The 14277-nt window shown below is 40.6% G+C and overlaps 1 pseudogene; it reads right to left on the reverse strand.

Moving 5' to 3' along the window:
• Positions 1 to 7484: 7484 nt before the first annotated feature.
• Positions 7485 to 14277, reverse strand: part of LOC122144270 — a 65324-nt pseudogene continuing 58531 nt past the window's right edge.

Below are 14277 nucleotides of genomic sequence, written 5' to 3' on the forward strand. Positions count from 1 at the left end.
GCTATTTGCAAATTTCATATTATAGCATACATTATAAGCATATTTCATTTCATCAAATCGTTTTATTGTACTGTACATCTTATCACATTGAAATACAGGGACTGTGTATTATTAAGCAGGTGAAAGAGGACCACCACAAGTTGTAATACATACAACCAATCTTTTGAGTCTTTGGAATTTCAGTGAATGAACAGTGAATGCACTGCATGGCTATGCTCACCATGGTCAAGGAGAGAAAGAGGAGGAAAGAGGGAGAGAAGGAGGTTATAAAAAAGGGGCAGGCCTCTCCTACGGTTTCTCCTCGTTACTCGCCCTCCAGATGGGAACATGGAGTGCTGGCTGTTCTCCTTCTCATCAATACAGCGTAGCTTTTGTCAGTAATTTGCAATAAGTGTCCACACCACATCTTTTAGGGAGCTGGAAATCATTACTGCATAAGGTCCTGCTCAGCTCCTAATTGAAGCGTTGGGGCCTTATCAACGAGGATTTTCCCAGACCTCTGACAGATACCAACACGAAAATCATTGTTCAGTTGTCAATTTTTAAGAAACCGTTAAAGGAGCTTATTTTAATTCTAATTGGACACTTCTTCCCCACTTCATAGCAACTGTGAGAATAAGAAAAAAAATGAGTCCTTGGCAGTGTGTGCATGTTGCTTTGACTATACGCAGTGTCTATATCGAGTCAAGAGAGTAAGGACCTTGGGTATTAGCTTTAAAGTGCTATGCTACGCAGGTCAAATTTGACAGGTTAGAGCTGTGACTATCTTACAAATGAAAACGGCGAGCAAACACATTAGTTTACAAAAATCCTCATGGGTGGTTTCCAGGGACCTAATCATGGGGTACGGATGTGCCTGAGTCTGGTCTGCAAAGCTCCCAATTAAGCAATACTGCATCCGCTTAAGATGTTTGTTTGGAGTGCATGTGGGCTACTATTGATCTGGCTAAACTGACCACCTGATAGTGTATCTGCTGCATATTTATGCTCGTTGCTCTCCCAGTGTCCTGGAGCTGGGCTTTGCTGCTGTCGCTGTTTTTAATCTCCAGCACCAGGGGCTGTGCGGACCCTCTGTGTTCAGGAAATAACTGCGAAAGCCACCCAGATGTGGCAGTGACTAACATGCATAAATGGCTCAATGGTTGCCGATGTGGTGACAGAGAATTTGTGTCTGAATCTCGGTTAACAGCCATGGGCAAACGTCAATAAGCTGGCAAAGAGGACAAAATTTGTTGTGACATGACAATGGCAGGTGATCATCCATAGCGCAGACTAATTGCCACCCCTTGATGTACATCCATGCACAACTCACACATACCTTTTAACTAACATGACATTTATGCTCATGTCATCACCTGCTCTAGTACGCACTGAGGTGGTATAAGCAACCAGGATGCCAGAATTGTTGAAATCCAAATTTAAATGTAAAGAAATATCAATCCTCAAAGTCTAAGTTCTAATCAGACATCTGAAATTGTGTGCATGATTTGCTAATTCAATCCCGCGATGTACTAAAACGTGCATAGATAAAAGATAGATAGATAGATAGATAGCCATGTGTAATAAAATTGCTTGTAGTGAACTAAGGATGACCGAATGCCCCCAAATTTCAATACGTAATTCCTCTTCTTGTTTGATTCAAAATTCACTTCAAAATACTGTAGGGGTAAATGGGCTAATTTAATTCAGATTTACCTCATCATTTGAAAGGAAACCAATTATTACAATTTTGTACAACCCTGTAAATAATATAGTGAAAAGTAATCATTTGGGTAAAAAAACCCCACATAGTATAAATACACAGGCCATCCGTCCAGGGTGCTTCCTTGCTAAAGACCAGGATGCTGGTAAGACATAAGATGGAGTAGATAATAATACTGCCAAAACCCATTAAAAATGGCAGGGCGGGGGAAATAAAAAATTAACAAAAAAAGAAATTCTTATTAAAAGGGAGGGCAAAGAAAAGGGACGTGATTTGCACTTTTCTCCTAAGCACTGTTTTTCTAATGTCCACTCTCGCTGGGAGCCGGTGTTGTTATTTGCCGGCTGTTTTACTAGCTGTCAGTAGGCATTTTGAACATGAGGAGGCATCTAAGCATGCAGTACAAGGGGATTCATTTGACCCTAAAAACATTATACCGCAAATAAAGCAAATGAAAAGCGGGTGTTACTAAATATCACTGCACCACTCACCACTTCACATCATATCAGGCAGAGGAGCACGCTAAAAAGATGATTTCAGAAAACGTGGAGGTGAGTGGAAGGGAGGCGGAGGTGCATGTGGGCGTGGGGGGGTAACCTTCAATAGCCAGAAGGGATTCTGACAATCGCGGGGGAAAAAAAAACAGCTACGTAAAGCCTTGTTAACGAGCAGAGCCAGCGAAGGAAAAAAAAGATTTATGCTTTTAATTAATGGCAATTAAACCATGGCCTGTTGGGCTGGCTATGGCAATTGTTCTCAGTAAAAAGGAGGCTGTCGTGCTGGTGACAATGCATTTGAATCCACTAAGTTCTCCAGGGGAGTGTACACTGCAAGGCATCAAACCCAAACTAATCAAAAAGAATTAATCTTTTATAAATTGCATTTTGACAAGTATCAGATACCGCTATGCTTTGATATTACAAATTCCTTGGAGGTGATGCAAACAAGAGGAGCGGCAGTTAGTGATCCAAACAATCAAAGGCTCCTCGTTAACATGCACTGTCAGATGCCTCAGTGCTATTAATTACTACAAATTAATGTGACTCTGCCTGCCTCTACTGATTGGAATGATAATCAGACTCCAGCAGGCACAGAGGAACATATGCAGCCTTGACCAAAATAAGACATGCTAACATAGGCTCACATATACTTATGTTTACAGGGCCAATCATTAACTAGCGCAGATTTTGAAATGTACACACCCAAACAAAATCACAGAATTTGTGACATGTCATTTTGTACGGCAAAATAATGCTATAATTTGATCACCCAGTGACCTAGCAATGACTTTCAAACTCTGCTAACAACCAGACACAAGAAAAACACCAAGAAATGTAAGATATATTTGGAGACCGTGGCCACAGCATGTTAGCAAAGATTCATTTTTTTTTTTGTTGTTGTGCGTGGGATTCGTGTTCGAGGGGGAGGGGGAGTCTGTGGAAGCATCATCGCAGCTCAACTTTTCTGTCAGTAGTGTCAGACGAGAGAATGTGGGGCATCACCATGCTTCGGATGCAGCGGGCAGCGACATTGTTCAGCTGGGAGCCAGCAGGCTTTCTAAAGAGTCTAAGCTCTGTGATTATGCCCCCTCGCTTAAATTGTTTGCCATGAGACTAATCAAGCTTGCCAGTAGGTGCTTACGCACCCAATTTCTCATCCTTAACAGCTATATCTTCTGTGGCATCCGACACTATAACTTCGAGACGGGGTGATATTTGAAAAATTGTGCTACAAGCCCAGCCTGCCCTCATTTATTCAGGGCTCATGTAATATTCCATCCCAGCAGAATGCTCAGCAAGTCGTGGCACGCGCTCTCAAGTTTACATATTTATTGTGAGTTTTGGTTGTCTTATCTACATGAAAAAACATGGATCTTAGAATAATTAATATGACAAAGGTTTGCAACAATTTTTGGTGTTTGGGTGAGTTGCATATATTGTCCATAAAGTGAAAATGTTGTTAGATGTAACATGAGGTTAGTTTTACATAATTGTAACATTAACCAATTAAAGTTTACAACAAAAATTAAAGTTTAGCTACAAGAGCGAAAAGCCACATGACCACTTTTGGAATGATTATAGTACAAGCTGTAAGTCTGTGTAAAAATAGTGTTTATAAAAAGAAAAAGAAAAAGAAAGAAAGAAAAGAAAGAAAAATCACATCTGATTATCATATACATTTTTGCAATGTCCTATACAAACTACATGTAAAAAAATAACACAAAACAAAAAAAAATCACAATAATAATAATAATAATAATAATAATACTAATAATATATAATAATAATAATATAAATTACCGTATAATGGGGATCAACAGTGTGTGTGTGTGTTTCGTGAAATTTACAAAATTTACGAATAAAGTTATATTTTTCAACTTTAAAATTATTCAAATTTACACTAAAGGAATTAATTTTAAATTTTAATGTTCCACAAATATTGTACATTTATACATACACACAGTTACAAATGTTGCATAACAAATGTTACAATACTCCCTTAGTTTTCCCTATATTCTTTTAATTCTCTTCATAAAAATCCTCTAAATCAAAATCACACTGATCTTATTGAAATGCAAATACAATGCAAATACATTAAAATCTTACATTAGGCTTCAACACAAGGATCATAAATGACGTAATTACTATTGCTTGCACATTTTTTTTTCTCTTAATGAGAGTGTAATTCTAGCACTGATGGGCAATGATGGAAAATTGTATGAACCTTGAGAAAAACCTCTGCATATGAGGATCTTTGTTCGCGAATGTATACATAGATTAATATAATGGCCTGTCACATTGATTATGGAGTCTTTGAATGCATATAGGATTACTCTTATTGGCAGGGTGTGTTTACTCTTGCAGCTGCGTTTCCCTTGCTGATCATTTCTAAAACTACACATGATCTTATTCCTTGGTAAAGTCCCCTCCTCCACCTGGCTTTAGCCACCTTTGACACCTCGAATGGGCAAGCCCTCCGGGAAAGTGAAGGTCCGACCTCCGCCTGTATGGACTTAGCACAGTGAATTACGGGGAGAGAGAGTGAGGGAGTGTGTACGTTTTCTGGTTAAGTGATGTCTTAAGGCCAGCGCTATACATGCTGTGGATGGGGTACTGTATTATGGCACAGATTAAGCTTCTGTACAGAGGTGGTAATTGGCTGAGGGGATTCAGCTCAGCCCTTGCTGTGTGGCCTTCTTCAGAAAAAACTCAGATCAAAAGTCATTTGCTGTCTGACCCTGACTAGAGACTCATACTGACTCTCTCTTCCTCTCTCTCTTCTCAAATGATTTCCTGTGAAATTCTCCCCCTCTGATGTCGACTTTTAAAGCCAACTCCAGTAACTTTAAAGGAATGTACGTGCCTTTTGTGCAAAAGCTTTTTCTCTGAACTATTGTATCTTTAATTTGACCATAAAAGTTGTAATATTCACCTGAAGGCGAACATGTCTGCAAAGGTTTGGGGCTTTGGAGAATAAAAGGCGTTCTTGCCCTCATTAAGGTCTAATATGATAAAAGGAACTTGGAAAATGAGTGTGTGTGAGATAATAAGCATAATGTAGAATAATAGATTGTGCCCTAACTCTGTATGTGTACAGCAAGTCGTTTATTGTTGAGTACAGCTACATTTAATTTATTTATTTATTTTTTTTTTATCCAGATTTAATTTACACAGCAAAAAGACACATTTAGCAATAATTTTAGTACATTACATGCAATTTCCCTCAGCTTAAATCTGCTTAACATTTATATGCATTTTTAGACTTCATTATGCTAATTTTATATTTTAACTCAATGGACCGGAGGCTGGATTATGTTGTGCTGTCTCTTTATAATGTGAATGTCTGCCTTTGAAACTGAGGCATGTAGCCATTGATTTTTAGAGTTTATCTTTGTAATGCCTCCCAGTGCCGTTGGTTTAATCTTGGTGTTGGTCTCATTCTCAGTTTTGAGCATTACATGTGGCAGGGCAAGAAACCATGAGATGTGCTTACCGATAAGATAAGATGAATGTTTTGTTGACGTCTTGCCATTTTTGCCAGTCCTAAATGTCACTTTTCACAGATCCACTCATGATCATATGGGGAGAGAAAAAAAGAAGGGGGAGAGGGAGAGAAAGAAGAAAAATTGCTAGCGAGGAATCAGAGAGACAGATTAGTGCCTCTCCGGTACTTCAGTGAATCAGGACAGGGATTACCGTGCCAACAGCTGTGCCTGCCGGGCCCCCCTGACTGAGAAGAATTACAAGTATTATCACCTAGATCATTAAAGCAGGGTTCAGCGATTGCGCGAATGGCTTCAATCAATCCTCATCCACAGATAACACGCTAGCAGCCGGACCCCCTGCATGAGAACTTGACTTAATTGGCCAATAAGTGGTAAGGAAGGGCGCATGCTATTTGATCAAATTACTAGGGACCTGGCGAAAGGGATTACTGTTCTTCAGGGGGAAGAAAGAAGAGAAGAAGAGAGAATCCAAGAGGGAGGAGGAGGGGTCGTGGTGGGTCAGGGCTACCGGAAGGAGGGCCTGTCTTCGGCTAAAAGTGAGGCAGTTGAAGAATGTTGGCCCACTTGGCGGTGGAGCGCGGGGAAGCAAAGAGGAGGAGTAGAGGAGGAGAGGAGAGGGAGATCCAGGTCATTCTTTTGCTTGGGGAGATGGACTCATTCATCATCACCCCCTTCGGCATGGTTTCTGCCTGTAGATGGCTGGTAAACTAACAACTTCCACATGCTCCTCATGGCTTTCCTTCATTATGCTCACTGCTTTATGGCAGATTGAGCAAACGGACATTCCACATAACAGTCATTATCTACATGTACACACAATATAATTTATGCAAGACATATATATTAAAATGTGCATTTCTTGCTTTGAGTGGACTACAAATGAGAATCTAGAGATAGAGAGCTATAAATATAGAAATAAGGTATATGCTTTTTTCTAATTTCTAAATAACAGGTTACACTTGGAAATCTTACTCTTCGTGAAATTATATGTTTAAAATGGATCAAATCATCTTTTGAAAAAAAAACATGGCTAAAATAATGAAAATAGCTGACCTATGAAATGTCATTGTACTGATATTTAATTCAGCTGTTAATTCAGTATTCTCTGACTGACACATTGTAATAATAACTGATTGTGTTATGACATCTTAGGACATGTGTTTCCATTTTATTTATATATTTTTTTTTACTTTTGTCTATTCCGTATACCTTGCGTCTACATGTGCTTTTGCTTTAAATTTTCTGGCCAACTCTCATGATAATTTTCAGAGCTGCGGAGCGGGGAACGTGTTAGTCATGGATGCTAAAGTGCTACAAACATTAATTCTGTCTTTGAAACCCACCCTTGCACAGAGAGGGAGAGCTGAGCAGTGCATCTGTAATGCTAGCGAAATAAGTAGCCCTCTAGGGGGCCGGGCGTTAGAACCAAATACTGGCCAGAATTAGAATCGTCTGCCCTCTGTGGCTTATCATAATGTCATAAACATAAAGGCAATTAAATGAGTTTTTAACCCCTCAACCTCTTTTTGTTATTAATGAACATTGGACGTAAGGGAAGCGCGAGCGGAAGACCGCGGCGGTAATTATCTCCTCATCAGAGAGCTGAAACAGGCTTAAATAGGAAAGCAAAACAGATTATTATTGGAAGTGTTTGTAGCAGGGTGGGCCCGTGGGGGGCTTCTTTAATTTAATCACATGACATGGAAACAGCAGGATTAATTAAATGGGCTTTTCCCCTCACTGGGCACAGTGGTGCCAGCCTGGAATACTGGCATCCTAGGATGCGAATAGAGATCTCTTCTCAGTCAGATTGTCATTGTGATTATATGAATGACGCAGACCTGTCTGCGCACCGTCGACATCCTCACGGAAACGCTTGCTCCATCTGTGAGGAATTTTACAGAGCAAGAGGGAGCATGTGCTGTTTACTTACCGCCATCTCAGCTTTTATCTGTTTATTTTTACCGGCTGTTAGCCAAGAAAATATCATCAATAATGACTTGCACTGACTTACATATGTTGAAACTTTGTAAATATTCTGTTGAGGGGGATCAAGGATTATTAGGTGGGCACAAATCCATACTTTTTTTACTGCTGAAAGACTGGGGGAATTTCGGTGTAAAATAATTACACAACTTTCGCACAGAGGGATCAACACTGAACATGCGCGTGACACAGATGATAAACTGTTTCTCCCCTTTAGCACCTTCGTGCGACACACAGGAGAAACTGGTTTATTTTTCTCAGAGAAACAGAACATTAATCATGGCCATTAGTGTGTTTGTGTGTGCACACGTTGTGCATCGACATGCGAGCGTCTGTCCTTGAGTTCAGGTGCTTGAACGGGTCCGCCATACAAACAAGCAATGACAGAGTTACAGTTTATCAACAAAAACTGGACTGCATTTTATCAAGTGGCGAATCGATCCGAGCTCAAAGACAAAGCACCATGTTATCCTTACAGCTCTCCAGGCCACAGGGGTTTAACACGAGAGCCAAGACACCACCAACAAGAAAACACTTGAGCTAAAACACTGCTCTCCCTCCTCCTCTTTCCTCTCTGCTCTCCCTCTGTTTTCTCTCCCTTACCTCATGCTCCCCAGACATTGTGCTTGGAGGTCACAGGTCATCATCACTGTGTTCTTGAGGTCTGCAAACAACTCATTATCGAGCCAGTGGTCTCATCGGGGCACAGGCTCTTGGGAAAATGATGTGGCAAGTGTAGCATGCGGGCTGCCCCCGTGAGTTGGGTGGGTCCTGAGGGAAGACCTTGCTGTTTTTATGTGCCTTCCTCATGTTTAATCAATAATTAAACTCATGTCAACCCCGCAGTTAACACACACATGCACATGCTAGGTGAGGATGTGTGTTGTGTGGGGGGTGGGGGCAAGGAAGCTTCTACCAGCTAATATGGTTTTAAAGGAAATGTTGTTTGAAAATTTTTTTGTATGAAACGAATTGGGAGAAATACTAAACTACTGGCAGTTTTTAATAAAAATCTTTATGATGATTTCACAAACTGCGTGTAATCTTATAAAAACTGTGTCTGTTAAAAAAAAACAAAAAACAAATGCAATGCAGAACTGCGGATGTGGTTTCCAAAATTGAAAACAAGTCCATGGTTATGGAGAGTGTGATATTTCACAGCTCTATCAACTGCTAACTAAGCTGTCCAAACGAGTAGAATCGGCTCGATCTTACCCGACAAACAATACACAAATGAGCTATGGGCAATTTGCTGTGATTATGCGTGCAAATGGGTTAGACTTGTTTTTAATTTGCTTTCTTCGACAGAGTGTTAAAAAAGATATCCCCTCATGTCCGCACCTCACTCTTATAGCCAAGAGCATTATTTGCTATGTGACAACAGAATAAAGAAACATGTGTAACAAAAATTGAGAGTGAGAGAAAAAGAGAGAAGAGAGAGCGAGAAAGAGACGTTAAGATGTTTGAAACAAACATGTCAAAAGAACAACGGCAGAAACGTCATAAGTATGTGCCTGCTATGAGGCTGTCCTACAGCCAAAAAGTGGTCTGCTGGAGCCCCCTCTCAAACAGAGCCCTGACAGAGGATAAAATCTGTCTGGTCCAAGGTTCCAACCTGGAGTGAAAAGCCCTTTGAACCTACTGACCCCTCAGTACATCCTGACATCTCTATTGCAGCCACAGGGACCCGTTCGCATTTATAGAAGTCTTAGTGTATATGCTAGAAAACACAATGGCTCAAATATGAACAGGGACTGTCAGTTTAACATGCTAATTTTATAGTCAAGCTAATGTAAGGAAATATAATGATAATAAAACCACAATTAAAAGTTCTTGTTCTAATTCAGGAGAATACCAAGTTTTATTTTGCCACGGCATCTTCACTGGCCTGATATCTGTGGCTCAGATGTATTTAATTGACTGTCTATGTGTGTGTGGATTAATGATAAGGACTTAAACATGCACATCCTGGAACTTTCTGACCCAGAACTGGAAAGGCAATTTAGGCTCAGAGGGTCATTCTCCTAGGAGAAGCACTTATCTCTTTCTCACCACCAAACTCCACATTTGGAAGCAGTGGAGGAAAAAGTTGAAGGGAAAAGAAGCAGAAGACATGGGCACCAGGAGACAGTGGACGTGTGGAGACTTCACTCCACACAATGATTCCCCCTACCCACCTGATTGCAACAATGATGAAGATATTTGATGATATTCAGTTTCATTTCCTCTCACTGGCCTATCAGTGGAGTTCTAAACCAATAACAATGGTTCGGGGGGTCGGTAACTTGGTTAGCACTTTATTTTACAGTCCTGATATGCATGTACAGTACATACAGGTGCATCTCAACTAAATTAGAATGTCCTGGAAAAGTTCATTTATTTCAGTAAGTTCAACTCAAATTGTGAACAACTTGTGTATTAAATAAATTCAGTGCACACAGACTGAAGTAGTTTAAGTCTTTGCTTCTTGTAATTGTGATGATTTGGCCTCACATTTAACAAAAACCCCACCAATTCTTAACAAATTAGAATACTTTCATAAGACCAATGAAAGAAACATTTTTAGTTGAATTGTTGGCCTTCTGGAAAGTATGTTACATTACTGTACATGTACTCAAAAACTTTGGTTTTCGGGGCTCCTTTTGCTTTAAATTTACTGCCTCAATTCGGCGTCGGCATGGAGGTGATCAGTTTGTGGCACTGCTGAGGTGGTATGGAAGCCCAGGTTTCTTTGGACAGGGCCTTCAGCTCATCTGTATTTTTTGGTCTCTTGTTTCTCATTTTCCTCTTGGACAATTGCCCCATAGATTCTCTATGGGGTTCAGGTCTGGTGAGTTTGCTGGCCAGATCAAGCGCACCAAACACCATGTTCATTTACCACCAAACAATTTTGGTGCTTTGGCAGTGTGGGGCAGGTGCCAAATCCTGCTGGAAAATGAAATCAGCATCTTCAAAAAGGCTGGTCAGCAGAAGGAATAGCATGAAGTGCTCCAAAATTTCTTGGTAAACGGGTGCCAGTGACTTTGGTTTTTCAAAAAACAACAATGGACCAACACCAGCAGGTGACATTGCACCCCAATTCGTCAGAGAATGTGGAAACTTAACACTGGACTTTAAGAACTTGGGCTATGAACTTCTCCACCCTTCCTCCATACTCTAGGACCTTGGTTCCAAATGAAATACAAACTTTGTCTCATCTGAAAAGAGGACTTTGGACCACTGGGCAACAGTCCGGTTCTTCTTGTCCTTAGCCCAAGTAAGACGCCTCTGACATTGTCTGTGGTTCAGGAGTGGCTTAACAAGAGAAATACGACAACTGTAGCCAAATTCCTTGACACATCTGTATGTGGTGGCTCTTGATGCCTTGATCCCAGCTTCAGTCCATTCCTTGTGAAGTCCACTCAAATTCTTGAATCTATTTTGCTTGACAATCCTCATAAGGCGCCCCGCTGCTGCGTTCTCTCGGTTTGAGTAGTGCATCTTTTTCTTCCACTCAACTTTCTGTTAACATGCTTGGATACAGCACTCTGTGAACAGCCACCTTTCTTTTGTCAAAGAAAGTTTGTGGCTTACCCTCCCTGTGAAAGGATTGTCAATGATTGTCTTCTAGACAAACTGTCAGATCAGGGTCTTCCCCATGATTGTGTAGCCTAGTGAACCAAACTGAGAGACAATTTTGAAGGCTCAGGAAACCTTTGCAGGTGTTTTGAGTTGATTGGCTGATTGGCATGTCACCATATTCTAATTTTGTTGAGAATGAGAGTGACATTGGTGGGTTTTTGTTAAATGTGAGCCAAAATCATCACAATTAAATGAACCAAAGAAACGACTTCAGTCTGTGTGCATGAATTTATTTAATTACACGTTTCACAATTTGAGTTGAATTACTGAAATAAATGAACCCTTTTCCACGAGCATTTTAATTTACTGAGATGCACCTAATACTAGGTACTAACCCTGAACCTACCCCTAAACCTAATTTTTAAATAACCCATGTAGTTACCTTATATGACCCTAGATAAGGTACCACTTGTAAATACACATAAGCCCCTTTGCACACTGCGATTTCCGGACAAGATACACAGGTAATTGTGTCCCGGCATTTGTTCCCAGAGTCGCTAGATTTTTGCACTTTCACACTGCCAGTGATTATACCGGAAATATGTGTGTACGTTCACACACACCGAACCCGTAAAGATCCCGTGAAGACACGTGATATCAGGGTGTGAACGTTTAATGTATGAGTCGAAAACGCTAGGACGATTAACTTTCACTTAAGCTGGCGAACGATCTCAGAAAACTTCAGTGCGGAAAGTAAGGAACTAACTGATCTCTGCTTAACGGTACAGTTTGAACATATTTTTGTTGTCGCGAACGTTGATCTGCCTTCAAAACACCTGGTAAAAGAGTCGCGCCGATAACGTGCGGCATCACTACGACCACAGGCATATAGTTCTGGCTTTTGTTCACACAGCGCTCGTTCCGGGGACTGAACCCCCTCGGTCCGGCAACTGTTAATAGGTCCCCGACCCGAGTTCAAATCTTTGGAATCAATCCCGGGACGTGTTTGCTTTTACACCAGAAGTCGACCCGGCAATGTTCCGGCAATTTTGCCGGTTCCGACGTGCAGTGTGGAAAGGGGCGGCTATACGTAAGTGAAATACTGTACAATAAAAGTGCAACCTAAGTTACAGCTAAGAGCCTGTATGATGCCATATATCTGGCAAAGATTATCCGGCTAGTTTAATTATATTTATTTTATTTTTATTCTTCAGTACACTGCAAAGAGCAGAAAGTGACTATTTCTACATGAATAGTATGCCTCACACATTTCCTGTACAATGACCGAGGGTTTCATAAGGCAAAATAATCAACTGGCGACAGTAGTACTGACGAGTTCAGCCAATAGAGAAAGTTTCAGCAAATTTTTTGATTTATTTTTGTAGTTCGCTACTAAACACTGTAGTTATCCATTGACTTGCCACCTTTAAAAATTATTTTAGTCCTGTTGTATTAACCCGAATTATTTGGTAAACCTAGATGAAGATACAACAAAAAGATTTAGGGCATGGAAAGGTGATGGTTCAATTCCTAGAAAATGTGTCTAAGTGCTTTTGGGATAACAGTGTCTGGCCCCAAAGGGAATAAATGTTGAAATGTAAAATAGCATTGAGAAGCATTTGAACTTTTGCCTGCCCACAAGCCAACAATATTATAATTATTCGCCCCTCGTGTGATGAAGTAGGTTACTTTAATACACTATTTAAATAAATATCAATAATTACGGTGTATATTACAACAGTAATGCATTTTATACATTTTTGCCAAATTCTAAGTTGAGGTTTAGCAATTTCTGAATATTTACATTTTCATATAACGGGATATTGACTATAACAAAATTCATTATTAGGAGAATACTAATTGTAAACTTAACAGTTGATTTACATCTATGATTACAATATATTTGTGTTGATCTCAATTCAAAATGGAATTAAGTATACAAAATTTGAATTGATTGCAACGCTCAGTGATAGCAAGTTATACCGACAAAATGTGCAGAAGAAAACTAATGGACTTATATTCTTAAGAAAATGAAAAAAATTATGTTTTCTGTGTTACTGAATGCAACCGAAGTAATTCAAGTAATTGGCTTATTTTAGGCGTAACAATGTCTAGAGGTCTTATACCTTCCTGTACGGCCTCATCACATGTGTATGATGTACAGCTGTTGTTTTTAGGGATGGCAAGGAGGGAGACAGTCTCCACAGCAATCAATAGTACTCAGGGTGATCTACAAGCAGCCATCTGCACATGAGAGAGTACGCCTGCATCAATCACTCTGCCACCAGACCTGGCCACAAAACCACTGCTCAGATTAATGAAAAGGGGTTAGCTGCTTAACATCATAACGACGGTTTTAATCAACTCCCACCTCTTTTCTCCCCTACCTAACTGACCGATAGCTTAAACATGACCTTGACCCACTATAAAGGGATGCTCTTCGGCTGTGCAGTCACAGCAATGGCTCCTCCATCCAGCTGTGGAGGCGTGTATCGGTTGCCAAGTATCAATCAGAAATGGAAGAAAGAGGAAAAAAAAGACTATAGTCAGGTCCACATAGCGAACCCCCCAAGACAGCGTCAAAAGGAGAGTTAATTTGAATAGCAGCCCTGCTCTGGCCGCACAGAAAAATAAAACAGTTCTCTTCTGTGATGATCAGAAGCCTATTCAAGCCAACCTCTGCAATCTGCAATCTGTAAAATTTCTGAGCGATTGATAATCATGTGGGGACAAGCACCAAGGAGCTTCTGTTCTTGACTTCACAAGGAGTGGTTGACCACTCTCAGGGCGTCTTGGCCTGTGCTTGGAGGTTGTTACTTGAGCTGTAATATAGCATGACCTTACTAGGCTCGCCCACAAGCACTGACCTGTCTTGAAAAGCCTGAACCAGACCCCCACACACAGACAGCGGCCCCACACAAAGCCACAGGGCAGTGCACCTTAACACAGCGCTAATTAGCAAAAGCGAGCAATTTGCATCCCTAGATTATACACAGGCTTCACCCCCTCCCAACAGCATCCA

Source organism: Cyprinus carpio, unplaced genomic scaffold (genome assembly GCF_018340385.1).
Source record: "Cyprinus carpio isolate SPL01 unplaced genomic scaffold, ASM1834038v1 S000006628, whole genome shotgun sequence".
NCBI classification, from domain to species: Eukaryota; Metazoa; Chordata; class Actinopteri; order Cypriniformes; family Cyprinidae; genus Cyprinus; species Cyprinus carpio.